The following is a 14,270-nucleotide window of genomic DNA, read 5'->3' on the forward strand; positions in this document are numbered from 1 at the left end:
TACCAAAATTGGCATAGCAGGGGATCGGTGTATGGTGAATACGATGCACTGGTCATGACATGAATAACGCAAAATATCTGTCGCGTACGTCATGAAACCCTTTCTCTCAGTCACGTGTGGCACATACCCGTAAACCAGAGTTTATGTTATGCGGGTATGTGCCACAGGTGATACAAAGTCTCAACCAACACAGTAGTGAGTGAGTCAGAACTTTATTGTGGTCCAAAAGTGGCAGAAGCTGAACGCGACTGGAGGTCCCGCTAGCTCAGCCAGTAAACGCGAACACATACAATGACACGCAAGGAGAAGATAATAATAATTGTTGGGGTCTTAATTTTGACCATCTGGTATTCCTTTACGTGCACCGAGATCGCACAGTACATGGCCCTCTAGCATTTTGCATCCATCGAAATGCGACCGCCGCGGCCGGGATCGAACCCACGACCACCGGGTCAGCAGCCGAGCACCGTAACCGCTACACCACCGTGGCGGACACAAGGAAAGTGAGGAAGCTGAAGACAGAACACCCCTGGAAGACGCTCAACTACCATGCACTCGTTCACGTGGTCCGCAACGTGGACCACGTCGATTACGCAAAAACCGGGGTCAGTGCTTCCTACAATAAACCTGCCGAGAGAACCAGGCCTCTCATCATTACCGGTGAGTTCAACATCGATTTATCAAGACCCAACAACGCCTGGTCTTTACACTGCGTGAAAGACGGCTTGAATGTGGACAGGTCATCAAAAGACCTCGCTGCCACGTGCAGGACAGGGGGCGTCATACATCATTTCATCGTAGGAGTCATCCAGGATTTCCGCCAGCTGTGCTATACCTCGCACTTCACTACACTTAGACCCCTCTCGTAGCCGCGATCACGAACCGGTCCGATTAACAAGTCCGGTCCAGCTACTGGTGCTCACTGATCACGGTGACGACGATCTTGTTCAAGAACTGTCAAGAATCGCTTCTACACATACACACGGGTTCGTGAAACGTTCGTCCGTTCCCGTCATAACAGATAAGAATAAGCATAACAACTGTAACGCAGCTGTAACAACTGCAACTGTGACTGTAACGTACGCGCAGTGCGCCTGCGTGTGCCACTCGGTTGTGTGTATATCCAGGGGAACTTTGCTGAATGAAGCTTAGTTGCGAGTAACGCTTGTCCTGTGCATTTGTGTTTCTTCTTTGTGCTGTTCGGATTCGCGCTATCCAGTATTGAAGAATATAAGCACTACATATCAGCTTACCGCGTCTAGTGATGGCAACACCCATGTTGCTGTTGGCATCGTTACGCAACTGTAAACAAGTGGTTATATAATACATATGCGAATCTTCAGCATATGAGTGCGTTTACATCACTTCCACATTTCTCTAGCGTCATTCCCTAACGTTTCGCTCAACATGAAAAATTATGCCACAGTGACCATTCCGCGCATGCTTCGCATAACATCGATTCCCACGGTAAAAGGGATCTGCCGAATTTTTTCTTTTTTTTTTTCTTATTTCGAGCGATAGTGGTTACGGACACCGGCGGCGGCGGCAGCGGCGGCGTCGGCGGCGGCGGACAACTACGGCGCCAAAAACGGCCGCTGAAATGATCTCATAACAGCTTTCGCTGTAAAAAAGTCACAGGATCGCCTCAAGGGCGAAGCAATCAATGCGATAGCAAGAAATTGGAATGTCACAGGAAGAACGGCAAGCAGGTAGAACCTTGCTGCGCGCTGCTCAAACACAAAGAAGGATGCACAAAAAGAACGCACAGGTATACACAGGACGAGCGCGAACAGTCACAGCTGTTGCTTCAACTAACTCCTACTTTGGCTCATCTAGCTAGCAATTCACTCCTTTCGCAAACGCGGCCGCTGCAGCGAGCAAAGTAACCTTCGTGTGGTGTATAGCTTGAACGCAATCTTTGCGGTGAGAGCATAAGACGTACAAACCCCCCCCTCAGGAGATAGGCGCGCGAGCACGGCCGACTACACGCTGTATTCGACTATACCCTGTATGGTGAAGGACAAGTCGGAGGCGCGCATCCCAACTCCGGCGAAACACAAGAGAGTTTTAGAATTGGGGACCGAAGAAATTGTCAGTGGTGGATTCTGGTCACTAATATAAAAGTTCATTTCGGTCTAGTTGATACATATTCCTGCGGCTAAAATTACAGCGCAAATACGCGTCTTTGTCCTTCTTACCTCTTCTTTACTTCTTTGTCCCTGCACCCATATGACTATAAGTTCATGTCTTCGCGTATGTATAATACACTATCATCCTTCTTACACGTTTTGGTTTAGAGCTAGTTTTGTGTGCGCATGAGCGGTAAATTTGCGTCGGCCGTAACTGTGCGTTGGCGTATGAAAAAATAAAGCAGTTAGTGAGCGCTTGTGCCGTACGTTTCTTTTCTTCGTCGGTGTCTTGTGCGTTTGCGTTGTTATTTTAGCCTCAGGATTCTGGACACGGTGTAACATACATTCTGCGCTTCTGGTTCAGCCGTCTCGTTTCTTCCCCTGTGGCATAAGCCTACAAGTGTCAAAGCGCTCCGACTAGTTCGCGCCACCCCGAGCCATGGGCCACTCTTCTTTTTCCCTGGCCGACTGGCCACGAGTAGCGCGGTGCAACAGCCCCAAAATGGAGAACTAGAGTGGGTCGCCAGCGATACTACGCAAACGCAGAGCGGGCAACAATGCAGCATGGCCCGCGTCTCGCATCATTTTAGTTTCCCCATGTGTGGCGTCCCGTGCGTTTCACCCAACGCCGCGTGCGTTTCTATTCTGCAGTTAGTATCCTGGAGAACGAATGGCGCATGGCGTAATTGTCTAAGGCAGCGCGCTGCGGTGCGAGGAGTCGCAGGTTTGAATCCCTGGTCATACGCTTCGAAATTTTGTTCCTCTGAATTTCTATTTGTGACGTTAATGTATATATACATACATATACGGGACATGACGGCGACGGCAACGGCAAAAATCCGCCGAGAGTGTCTATATAATTGCTATCGAAATAAAAGAATATAGTAGGCACCCTATAATCTTCGATCGACTACGGGGAGTTTAAACACTCCATAATTCATGATTATCCACTGTCACGAACTGATGATGCTACAGTATGGGATATAGACGTTAATTAAAATTGTTGAAGTTTTACGAGCCAAAACACCGATATGATTATGAGGGACGCCGTAGTGGAGGGCTCCGGAAATTTCGACCACCTGGGGCACCTAAATCTAAGTGCAAGGCGGAAAGTTGAGCTGGTTGGTATCGTGAATAATAGTGTAGCGTAGTGTTCTGGTCGCTACTTGGTCGCCGCCGGAGAGATGACACGTACAAACAGCATATCCATATACTTTCTCCTAAACTGATTTATTTGGCTTAAGTTTCCTAATTAGAGGTTGCACACACTTGCACGCTACATAACTCTTGACAACTCTGAGCAGCGCTCGCTGCAACCTGCTCTCTTGGCGTCTCCGGTGCGACTCCCTCTGGCTCCCCCTGGAAGCGTCCCGAGGCCACCGCAGAGACCAAACAAAAAAGGGCCACTCAGAAGTCTCCGTTGACGACACCCAATCTGGTGTCACGAATTCAAACAGGTACACCCAATCGCTGGCGGTCTCCACCGAGTTTGAACTCGATGACCACCGTCATCCTAAAGAATAATGACCTAACTAAAGTAAAAACACACAGGAAGCTACCGCGACATCCGTTAGGTTTCCACCGTACAACTCACCCCGCATACCTTCCGGCGCCGCGGATGCAAAGCCGTCTGCGGTCTCCTAAATGGGGACCGGACCCTCGTAGGAAGGAAGATAACGCGCTCGTACAACAAAGCCGGTAAGCCACTCAAGGACACCACTGCAAACCCGGCTCTTTGGCTGACCCGCGACATTGGAACGAGCCAAAAGTTGAAAGAAAATAGCTACATCAAGGTTTACGCGACAATAGGACATGTTTACTAGCGAAATAGACGTGGACGAGAAGAAGGAACACAGGACAACGCTAGAGAGCACAGGACTAGCGTTGTCCTGTGTTCCTTCTTCTCGTCCACATCTTTTTCGCTAGTAAACATGTCCTATTAAGTGCAAGGGCCTCTAGCATATCGCCTCTATCGAAAAGCGGCCGCCGCGGCTAGGGTTTGATCCCGCGACCTTCGAGTCAACATTTGTGCGCCATAACCACTAGACCACCGTGGCGGATAGGTATAGTCGCAGTACTTGCCCCAGTGCAAGATGATAATAATATCTGGGGTTTTACGTGCCGAAACCACGATATGATTATGAGGCACGCTGTAGTGTAGGGCTCCGGAAATTTTGACCACCTGTTGTTCTTTAACGTGCACTGACATGGCACAGTACACGAGCCTCTAGCATTTCGCCTCCATCGAAAATGTGACCGCCGCGGCCGGGATCGAACCCGCGACGTTCGGATCACAGGCGAGCACTGTAAGCTCTACACCACCGCGGCGGACCCAGTGCAAAATGGTGGCTTAAGCACCGAACGAAAGCATGCTGCCCTATGCAATGCATGTACTGTAACAATTATTTGCGATTTTTCTGAATTACAGCTTTATCAATCGAAGGGTCGATGGCTTCGATTTGTATAAGCGTCGAGAGTGACTTTCCTTGATACCGTTTCTAAAGCAGACACTTCGAAAGCGGTAGGGAAATAAGGTCGTTCTTCCGTAAGGGGTAGAATGCTGGGCTGTGCATTTATGCTTTAACTCGCCGCAAATAGCCCGCAAAATTTTCGGAAGGGAGCAGTGGGAGACTTTGCTCGCCAGCGAGGATCGGGGGGTGCCACTAGCGCTCCGCGACAAGGCGCAGCGGGCCGCTCAAGCCAGTGGAGCCCTGGAATAGGGGCCCCACCCACCCCCTCCCTGGACAATTCTTTTTTAGGGGCGAAGCTCCTTAAGGCGGCACCCGTTCGTCCCTCGTAGTCGTAGTAGTGCGTAACCAGTCGTAACGCTAGTACCAGATCTTGACCTCCAAGGTGGCGCCGGTGGGAGATTTTTCCTGTGCGTTGTTGAACAATAAAAATTCGCAGCGTGCGCGTTAACTAAAAGCCGAATTCTTCTGTCTCTCATTCCCCATTAGCAGCCATTAGCATGTTCCAGTAGGAAACGTTAGTAGAAGTAGAAGTGTAAGTGTTAGCTAAAAGCCGACTTCTTCTGTCTCTCATTCCCATTAGCAGCCATTGTTTACCTCCAAGGTAGTGCCTGGTGAGATTTCTCCTGTGCGTGATTAAACAATAAAAATTTTGTTCAAAACGCCGTTGATTGATGAAATAAACCAACGAAAGACGCCAGATGTTTTCTAAAAGCAAAACGAAAGAACGCCAGATGTTTCTAAAGCAAAACGAAAAGACGCCAGCTGCTTAACGAAAGACGCCAGATGTTTTCTAAAGCAATGGTTTTCTAAACAATGAAAATTCACAGCGTACATGTAAAATTGAAGTGAGCTGCAAGTCGTCATAACTCGTCGAACCTTTAGTATAAACGCGCCCGATCTCACGTCGGTGATGATGTACTGGGCAGAATTCACGGAAGATTCACGGTTTACCGATGAACCTCCGCAGCTTCGCCTACTCATCATCATTCACTCCGTGGATATGCTGTGTTTTTTTTTCTTTTTTCCTCAATAAACGTTATATATATATATATATATATATATATATATATATATATATATATATATATATATATATATATATATATATATATATGTATAAGGCTCAAATAAATATAAAGCAGAAGAAAGAAATTCCGAAGCGCTCGACCGGGGTCTCGAACCAGCGACTCCTCGCTCCCCAGCGCGCTGCGTTAGAAAACTCAACACGTACCATGCATGCGCCGGCGAAATAACGGCGAGCTATTTATATTCACCATTTACCGCTGGTGGTGCGCAGATCTCGGAGGAGCTTGAGCGTGTTTTATATCACCGCAACGTTCCTACATTTTCTTTCCATGATTTGAAAACCACCCTTGAGACGCGCACGACAAAGTGGCCCCTTTCTGTACCCAGCCGTGATGTGAAACGAGGAAAAAAAATCACAGCATATCCACGGAGTGAATGATGATGAGTGGGCGAAGCTGCGGAGGTTCATCGGTAAACTGTGAATCTTCCGTGAATTCTGCCCAGTGCATCATCACCGACGTGAGATCGGGCGCGTTTATACTAAAGGTTCGATGAGAGTTATGACGACTTGCAGCTCACTTTAATTTTACATGTAGGCTGTGAATTTTCATTGTTTAATCACGCACAGGAGAAATCGCACACACGCACTACCTTGGAGGTCAAAATCCAGTGCCTATATATACGGGGTGGTCAGTGAACGGTTGTGCAGCGCGAGCGGTCGGTTTTTTCAATCAAGACGCTGCCGCGACGCTGGCTCGCGACGCTGCCTTCGTCGGCGCCGCTGCGCCGCGAGGCGAGATAGGGGGGGGGGGGGGGGGACCGTAGGAGAGGAGAGGGCGATACATATCACGTACTGTCGCAGCGCATTGTCTTTAGGGAGCCTTCATGTGTGCACGCCCCCTCCGTTTTTAAGACTGGTTACACACTACTACGACGGGGACGAACGGGTGCCGCTATAAGGAGCTTCGCCCCTAAAAAAAGAACATCGACCGGGCACACCTAGGGTACACCTTGAGTCAGACGCCCCTGTGTGGGAGGAGACGCAGAGGGGTCACTCTACGCGCCGCAGTATAAAAGAAAAAGAAATATCTAAGAGCGTCTGATTCTCTATTTTCGACACTTGCAGCGCGATCCTCAAACACAACTTTGACAGTTGTTACTTCACGCTTGCCCTGTGCATACCTGTGCGTTCTTTTCGGGCGTCCTTCTTTGTGCTTCAGCGGCGCGCTGCAAGTATCGAGCTGCTTGTCGTTCTTCGTGTGGCATTCCAATTTCTTGCTATCGCATTCAATTGATTCACTCTTGCGGCAAAATATTGACTTTTTTACCGTCGCCGTCATGTCCCGTATACGTATGTATATATACATAAAAGCCACAAATAAAAATATATCAGAAGAGAAAATTTCCGAAGCGCGGGACCGGGGATACCAACCTGCGACCCCACGCCCCGCAGCACGCTGCCTTATACCCCTGTCACACGGACAGCCTTAACCGCGGTTAAGCTAACTACGGTTACGGTTAACCGCGGTTAGTGGTAGCTACACGGCAGACGTAACCGCAGTTATGGCGCGTTCACACTTGGCCTCGATGGGGGCGAAAGCGGCAAAACTCACCGGAAATTCACTCGCTTCGCCGCCTAAGCGGCCGGAAAACCACGCCGCGAGGCGGACGCGAAAAAATCGGTCCGAGACCGATTTTTCCGCCACGCGAAAGCGGATCGCCTTTCCGCTTCACGGGAAGCCGTACTTTGGCTGCGCTAGCTCAAATCACGTGACGTAAACAACAGACCGCAAATTCAACATGGCGGCCAAGGCGTCGGCGGTGGCTCACATCGGCGCATTTGCAAACTACCCGTCCAGCACGACAAGACTCACAGCCTCGACAAGGACGCGTTCCTCGAGAACCTGGTTTGGATTACGATTGACAAGAACACTGGAAGTAGAACAAGGTGTAGCAGTAGCGAGTCGGCGTGCCCCAACGTGTCTCGCTTCTTGCAAAGCCGGGTGAATCCGCCGCCGCAGCCACTGCTGCCGTGTCCGCTTATGTAGTTTCTGCTGGTGTATCTCCCGAAACGGCGGTTTGAAAAGGTGAAAGCTATTTATTTTCCGTGTTTTGCATGCTCAATTTGAATTCGGTACGAAATTAAATGCTCAGGAAACGGGGAAAAGAGAATGAATTCTCGAAGTGGCGAAGGCGGCGGCGGCGGCGGTGGCGGCGACAGCATGCTGGAGAGGCAGAACAAATGTGAACATTTCCGACGCGCGCGAAAACGGTTTTTCGGCCGCTCTGGCGCTTTCGCTTTCTCTTCGCTTCTCAAGTGTGAATGCGCCTTTAGTCTCCTAACAGTAGTTATCGCAAACCGAGCTAGGCAAGCACGGTTTACCCTCACAAACAGAGAAGCTGACAAGATGGCGGAGCTGGAAGTGCACCAGCCGTGAACCGGCGCACGTTATTCGGCGGCTTTACAGAGGATTTACAAAGCGTCTCCAGTCGGCGAACAATAGCTAAGCAAAACTAGTTTTCAGCGAGTTTTGCTTGGCAAAACGAGGCTCGCTGTGGAAAGGCCTACAACAAAGATTATTCCGCCCACGGCGGGTTTGCGAGATGACAGGTTTCTTGAGGGGAAATGCTTTTTGCATTGTTCGTGTCTAGCCGCCTCACAGAGCTGCAAACACTGAATATGTAGTTACAGTATTCTAGCCACTGTAATGTAGTCGAAGGTGGAACGATTCAATACACTGTCGTGGGGGTTAGCGGAGGTGTATCGTACCACGAAACTTGCCGAGGGTGTGCCCAAACTTCTTTCTGACCGCATGAGCAGCACAGCACGTGTAGCAATGGCAAACCCGCGTTCGCGTTAACTGCGGTTAATCCTGTAACCACGATTAAGCATAACCGCAGTTAAAGCTGCCCGTGTGACAGAGGTATTATTTTATGCCATGCGTCACTCGTTCTCCGGGATACGAACGGCAAGATACAAATGCACGCGGCGTTGGGTGATGCGCACGGGACGCCACACGTGGCGAAATTAAAATTATGCGAGACGCGTGGGCCATGCTGCATCGTTGCCCGCGCTGCGTTTGCATCGTATCGCTGGCGACCCACGCTATTTTTCCATTTTGGGGTTGTGGCCAGTCGGCCAAGTAAAAAGAAGAGCGTCGCGTGGCTCGTGGTGGCGCGAGCTAGTGGGAACGCTTTGACTCTTGTAGGCTTATGCAGAGGAAACAAACGACACGGCTGAAGCAGAATCACAGTATATATCTTACACCGATCACAGTATATATCTTATTACGATGTGAGCCATTCGTTTCAATTACCGTTCTAATGTCCACCTTAATGCTGTGTAGTTTCTTTTGAACAAAAATGATTTGGGGTGTATGAAATCGTGGCCAATGAGCAAGAAAGGAGTCGGGGTCTCTGATAAAGGCGTATTTAGATGGTAATGAAAGACCAAGCGCAGTCTTTATTTCCTTCTCTTGAGGTCGCGCGCTCTCCGGTTTTGTTTGCCGCCCAAAGGAGGGCACTACAGGGTCTTGGGACATAAGGTCCCTGAAAAACTTTATTGGGACAACGCGAGCGCAAGAGTCAGAGAGTGGCTTGCGTTCTGCGCATGCGCCCTGGCGGCTCGCAAAATTTTTGGGTCCCCAATTCTAAAGCTGTCCAGCTTTTCGCCGGAGTTGGGATGTGCGCCTCCGACTTGTACTTTGACAGGGCGTGGTCGACCGCGCTCACGCGCTTACCTCTTGAGAGGGAGTTTTGTGCGTCTTGTGCTTTCTCCGCAAAGTTTGCGTTGAAGCTATAGACCGCACGAAGGTAACTTTGCTCGCTGCAGCGGCCACGTTTGTGAAACGAGTGAGCTGCTAGCTAGAAGAGCCAAAGTAAAGGGGCTAGCTGAAGTAACAACTGTGACCGTTCGCGCTTGTCCTGTGTATACCTGTGCGTTCTTTTAGTGCGTCCTCCTTTGTGTTTGAGCAGCGTGCTGTAAGTGTCGAGCTGTGAACGTTGTTAGTTCGCACTCGCCTTGTGCGTTTTCTTTTCCTGCGTCCTTTGCGCTTGAGCAGCGCGCAGCAAGTTTCTAGCTGCTTGCCGTTGTTCCTGTGACATTCTGATTTCTTGCTATCGCAGTCATTGCTTCGACCTTGAGGCGAAACTGTGACTTTTTTTTTTTTTTGCTGTGGTAAGATCGAAGTAGACACGGTATTAGGTCAACTTAAAAAAAGTGTTCTTTTTTTCTTTTTGTGGAGCCTGGTAGCGCACGTCGTCACCGCCCCGTTATAGATGGGACACTCATAGCATCCATCCATCCATTGGATGGAGGGGACAGGGCAGGAAAGCTGGAGTTGCCCACTTGGTTCTCTAAAGGGGAGGGAAGCGGCCTAATCTCACATTTCCGTTGTCGCTCCTCGTGCAGGACAACGTCCACGCAAATCCACGCAACTTGGATGCCTACCGGCCGTGATTCAACCGTTCTTTATGGTCAATAAAATTATACATTCAAGCCCGCATATATCGAACTCGCGAGAAAAAAAAACAAGAAGGAATTAGTTTGACCCACCATATAATTTGATATAAAACTTTGAAAGAAGTTACCGTATTTTTGGTGCGTAAGTTTTCTTCACGGCATTGCTTAACGACAATCTAAGGAAGGCGGCTTCACGACAATACATGGGGACTGTTTTTAGTTTTTATTTCTACATGGTTTGTATTTAGGGGTCCGGGTTATAGCAGGGGCATGTTATACAAAATAAAACATAGTATCGATATAAACAGTGCCTCAGCACCATCATACGCAGCTGTACATTCTCGTACACTCAGGAAATGCAGCCGAAACTCGCACCTCTGCAAATGAACACGTGCTCGATTGTTCATATAATGAACAACAGAGCAAGTTTTTGACACAGAGCACGTTCTTGGGAGGCCGGAAGGGACCAAGTGAGTCTGGCGGAGAAATTTTGGCAAGTCTCAGTCTGAGTTTCAAAACGGTGAGTAAGCGGGCTTGTTGCTACGTCCACATCGTTTTTCAAACAGCGCAGAAACGGGATACCGAGAATTGACGAACACAGCGCCTGCGCTGTGTGGTCTGTTTTCGTGGTCCCATTTCTGCGCTGTTTGAAAAACTATGAGTCTGAGTGAGCCGTAAGCACAAAATATACTTCTGAAGTGAGTCTGATACAGCAAGATCTACTGAGAGAAAAGAGAGGAAGATGAAGCCTAGAAGGGGGCTCAGGAAAAATGGTTGCGTAAGCAGGCTTTTAGCCCAGTGTCACACGCTCCCGTAAAATTTTGGTAGAGCCCGTTATAAACTCGCTTGTGGCTACTAATGTAAGTACATTAGCAACGTACCCACTACGCCACAAATAATTTTTGTGAAGTTGGGAAGCACCCACCACAACATTATCCGTCATTCTGCGGAGAAGCGAGGTATCATCTGTAAGGCATTGTGTACTTTCTTGATGCGTCGGCTTATGACGATCATAGAGATGACGATGAAAAATTATCACTGAGCCTTTTGTAATAGGTTGGAAGCTTTAAAGGTCCCTCTAGTTACGTAATTCGTATTGTGTGACGCCCGGTCGTTATTTAACTCTCCCACTACGCTTTATAACATACGTTAACGTGAGAAAGACAGCGAGAGAGAGAGGGGGAATTAACTTTATTGAGACCCTGAGGAAATGGATCATGGGAGCCTTATTGGCTTTCTTGGCAACCAGGAGAAGTGCACTTGCGAGGAACCCACTACGCTATAAATCATCATAATTTTTGTGAAGTAGGGAAGCAGTCATTATGCAATCTTTCATCGTTTTGCGGAGAACCGTGGTACCCGCTAAACACCTGTAAGACATTATGTGCACTTTGTTGATGCTTTGGCTGATGGAGAAGAATTATGGCAGAGCCCTTTGTAATGGGTTGGAAGCATTCAGCAAACCACTCGTTGCGCAATTCGCATTGTGTGACGCCTGGTTACAGAATTCGCGTTGTGTGACACTTGGCTGTTATTTTACTCTTCTACCACGCTACATTACATATGTTATTGTGGTTCCTTCCCGACATGAAGCCTGTATAGGCAAAGCAGTTTCAAGCGCCGGCATGGCTCTGAGGTAGAATACTGGGCTCCCACGCAGAGGGTCCAGCTTCGAACCTCGTTTCATCCTGGAAATTTTTTCCTATTTCGTTTATTTTCTTATTTCGAGCGATATTGGTTACGGACACCGGCGGCGGACAACTACGGCGCCAAAAACAGCCCTTGTTGTGATCTCATAACAGCTTTCGCTGTAAAAGTGAAGTGGTGAGTGCTTTACAAGAGGCCCTTGAAGAATCTGCAGCAAACACAGGTTAGATGAGATTCTTCACGGTATGTTCGAAAAGGAAGCCCATCTTGCTTCTGTTGACATTGATCACAGATTAGAGGATTGAGGATAAGTTGTTCTTGGGGCATGGATGGGCATGTCCGTAGGAAACAGCAATATATGGAAGTGGGAAAGGCCAGAGAAGAGGGCTTGCATAATAGTGAAAATTTGAGGAAAATCTGTGAGGCACGTCGCTGCGGGGGACTCTGAATTCATTACAGCCATCTGGGGTTCCTAAATGTGCACCTACATCTAGCTAAGTAAGTGCTCTTGCATTTCAGATGCATCAAGCTGTGCTAGTGTGGCCGGAAATCAGACTGGTGCTCTTGTGCTTAGAAGTTTTAATTAGACTAAATGGCTTATGTCAAAGAAGTGACCTTTTCATTTTGATCTAGGTCTTCCCAGCCCATACATTCTTGTATTTACACAGCACTGACTTTAGCTACACTTGGATTTTATTAATGCAACAGGGGCGGCCACTAGATCAAGCAAAACTTATGGGCATGTAATATTATTAGTAATGATGCCGCTTCCAACAATACATAGATAGCAACGGACATTTCTTACTATACTTTCAATTCAAGCTTTGTAGATTGAGCCTGTGTGTGGTTATAATGATAAAATATATTGCTTTCATAGTTCACTCTAATAAGTAATAGAAAAGGTCGGTCCTCAGATTGCAAACGTAGTTCTTAAGGGACAAGCATCTGCATTATGTGAGCAAAAATTTTCAGTACAAACCAGGCTAGAACAGCAGAAATTACACATAAATGCAAGATTTATTCTGCAAAGAACACATTTTCATGTACAGATGTACAGTTCCTTGTAGCCTTGTGTTTATGCCAAAAAATATTCATTCTTGATCGATTGCCTAGTCGATCTACGCACACTGTCCAGGGGAGCATGGTTTTTCAGGGAAGCTATTCTTGATGTGTCCATCGATAGTCCATCAACAGTCCATTAGATGTGTCTGTAGCGAACTAGCGCGGGCTAAAAGAATCCGACCAGGAAAAGACGACGACGACGAAGCAACCAGCACAAGGTGGTCACGCGTGTTCTTGCTCGAGTAAAATACATAATTTGTGGTCTCACAGCATCGACATCTGTCTGCCTTTTTCCAGGCATCTGATGGCCTGAAGCGATGCCTCTTCAAAACATAACTGCGGAGTCGACAGCCCGAGCGCTCGTTGCTCTGTGAATTAGCCGCTATGGTGTCCCTTCCACCATTACGACTGACCATGGTCGCAAGTTCAACTCAACATTGTTCGCCAATCTATCTCGGCTACTCGGTGTCAACCACATCAAGACTACCTCGTACCGTCTCATCGCCAATGGAATCATCGAATGTTTTCATCGCCAACTGAAGGCGTCACTCATGGCTTTCACTTTTCCTTCATCATGGATCAGACAACTTTCTTTCATTATGCTTGGCATCCGCACGTCTCTTCGTAGCGACTCCTCCATAAGCATGGCTGAGCTGACATTTGGCACCACTCTTAGAGTTCCTGGTGAATTCTTCAGTGACCCACCCTAGGTATCTGCGGACGTTTCCAACTATGCATACCATCTACGCAACGCTATGCGTACCGTGGTTCCGCCTCCACAACGACGAACATCTCGTAGTATGTTTGTCCCGACCTCCAACACTGCACGCACGCTTTTGTGCAACACAATGCCGTGCAACCTCCTTTGCAGCTCCTGTATGATGGCGCATTTAAGGTCGTCAACCACACCCCTAAACACTTCTGTCTGCTCATCAACAGCCGGGAAGATATTGTTTCCATCGACCGTCTCAAGCCTGCGTACTTAGACACCGACACTTCGACAACATCGCATCTTACAACTACTTTGGACTGACATACTCATAGTGTGCATTTTTGTGGCTCAGTGGTCCACCCTTGGCAACCAACAAACCCGTAACTTCATCGCTAGAAGGGGGGCCCTGTAGCACACTAGCGCGAGCTACTACAAGAATCTGTCCACGAAAAGACGATGACGACGAAGCAACCAGCACAAGACGGTGGCGCATGTTCTTGTTCGCATCTGTGTGAATGGTTGCAGACGAAATACATACCGTAAAATGCCAAGCAAGCGCCCCCCCCCCCCTACGATGAAGGATAATCCGACCAGATTTGGAGGGGGGCGCTTGCTCGGTCCCGGACCGAAATTCAAGATGGTGGTGGGAGAGCCGTTAAAGATAAAAAATGCCCATCCATGTTTCTAATGAAATGCTTTATTTATTTACTGTTTTGATTCCCCCTCATTGCTGGCAAACCATTGAAGCAGCGACCGGTTTG

This window comes from Rhipicephalus sanguineus, chromosome 9 (genome assembly GCF_013339695.2).
Source record: "Rhipicephalus sanguineus isolate Rsan-2018 chromosome 9, BIME_Rsan_1.4, whole genome shotgun sequence".
NCBI lineage: Eukaryota > Metazoa > Arthropoda > Arachnida > Ixodida > Ixodidae > Rhipicephalus > Rhipicephalus sanguineus.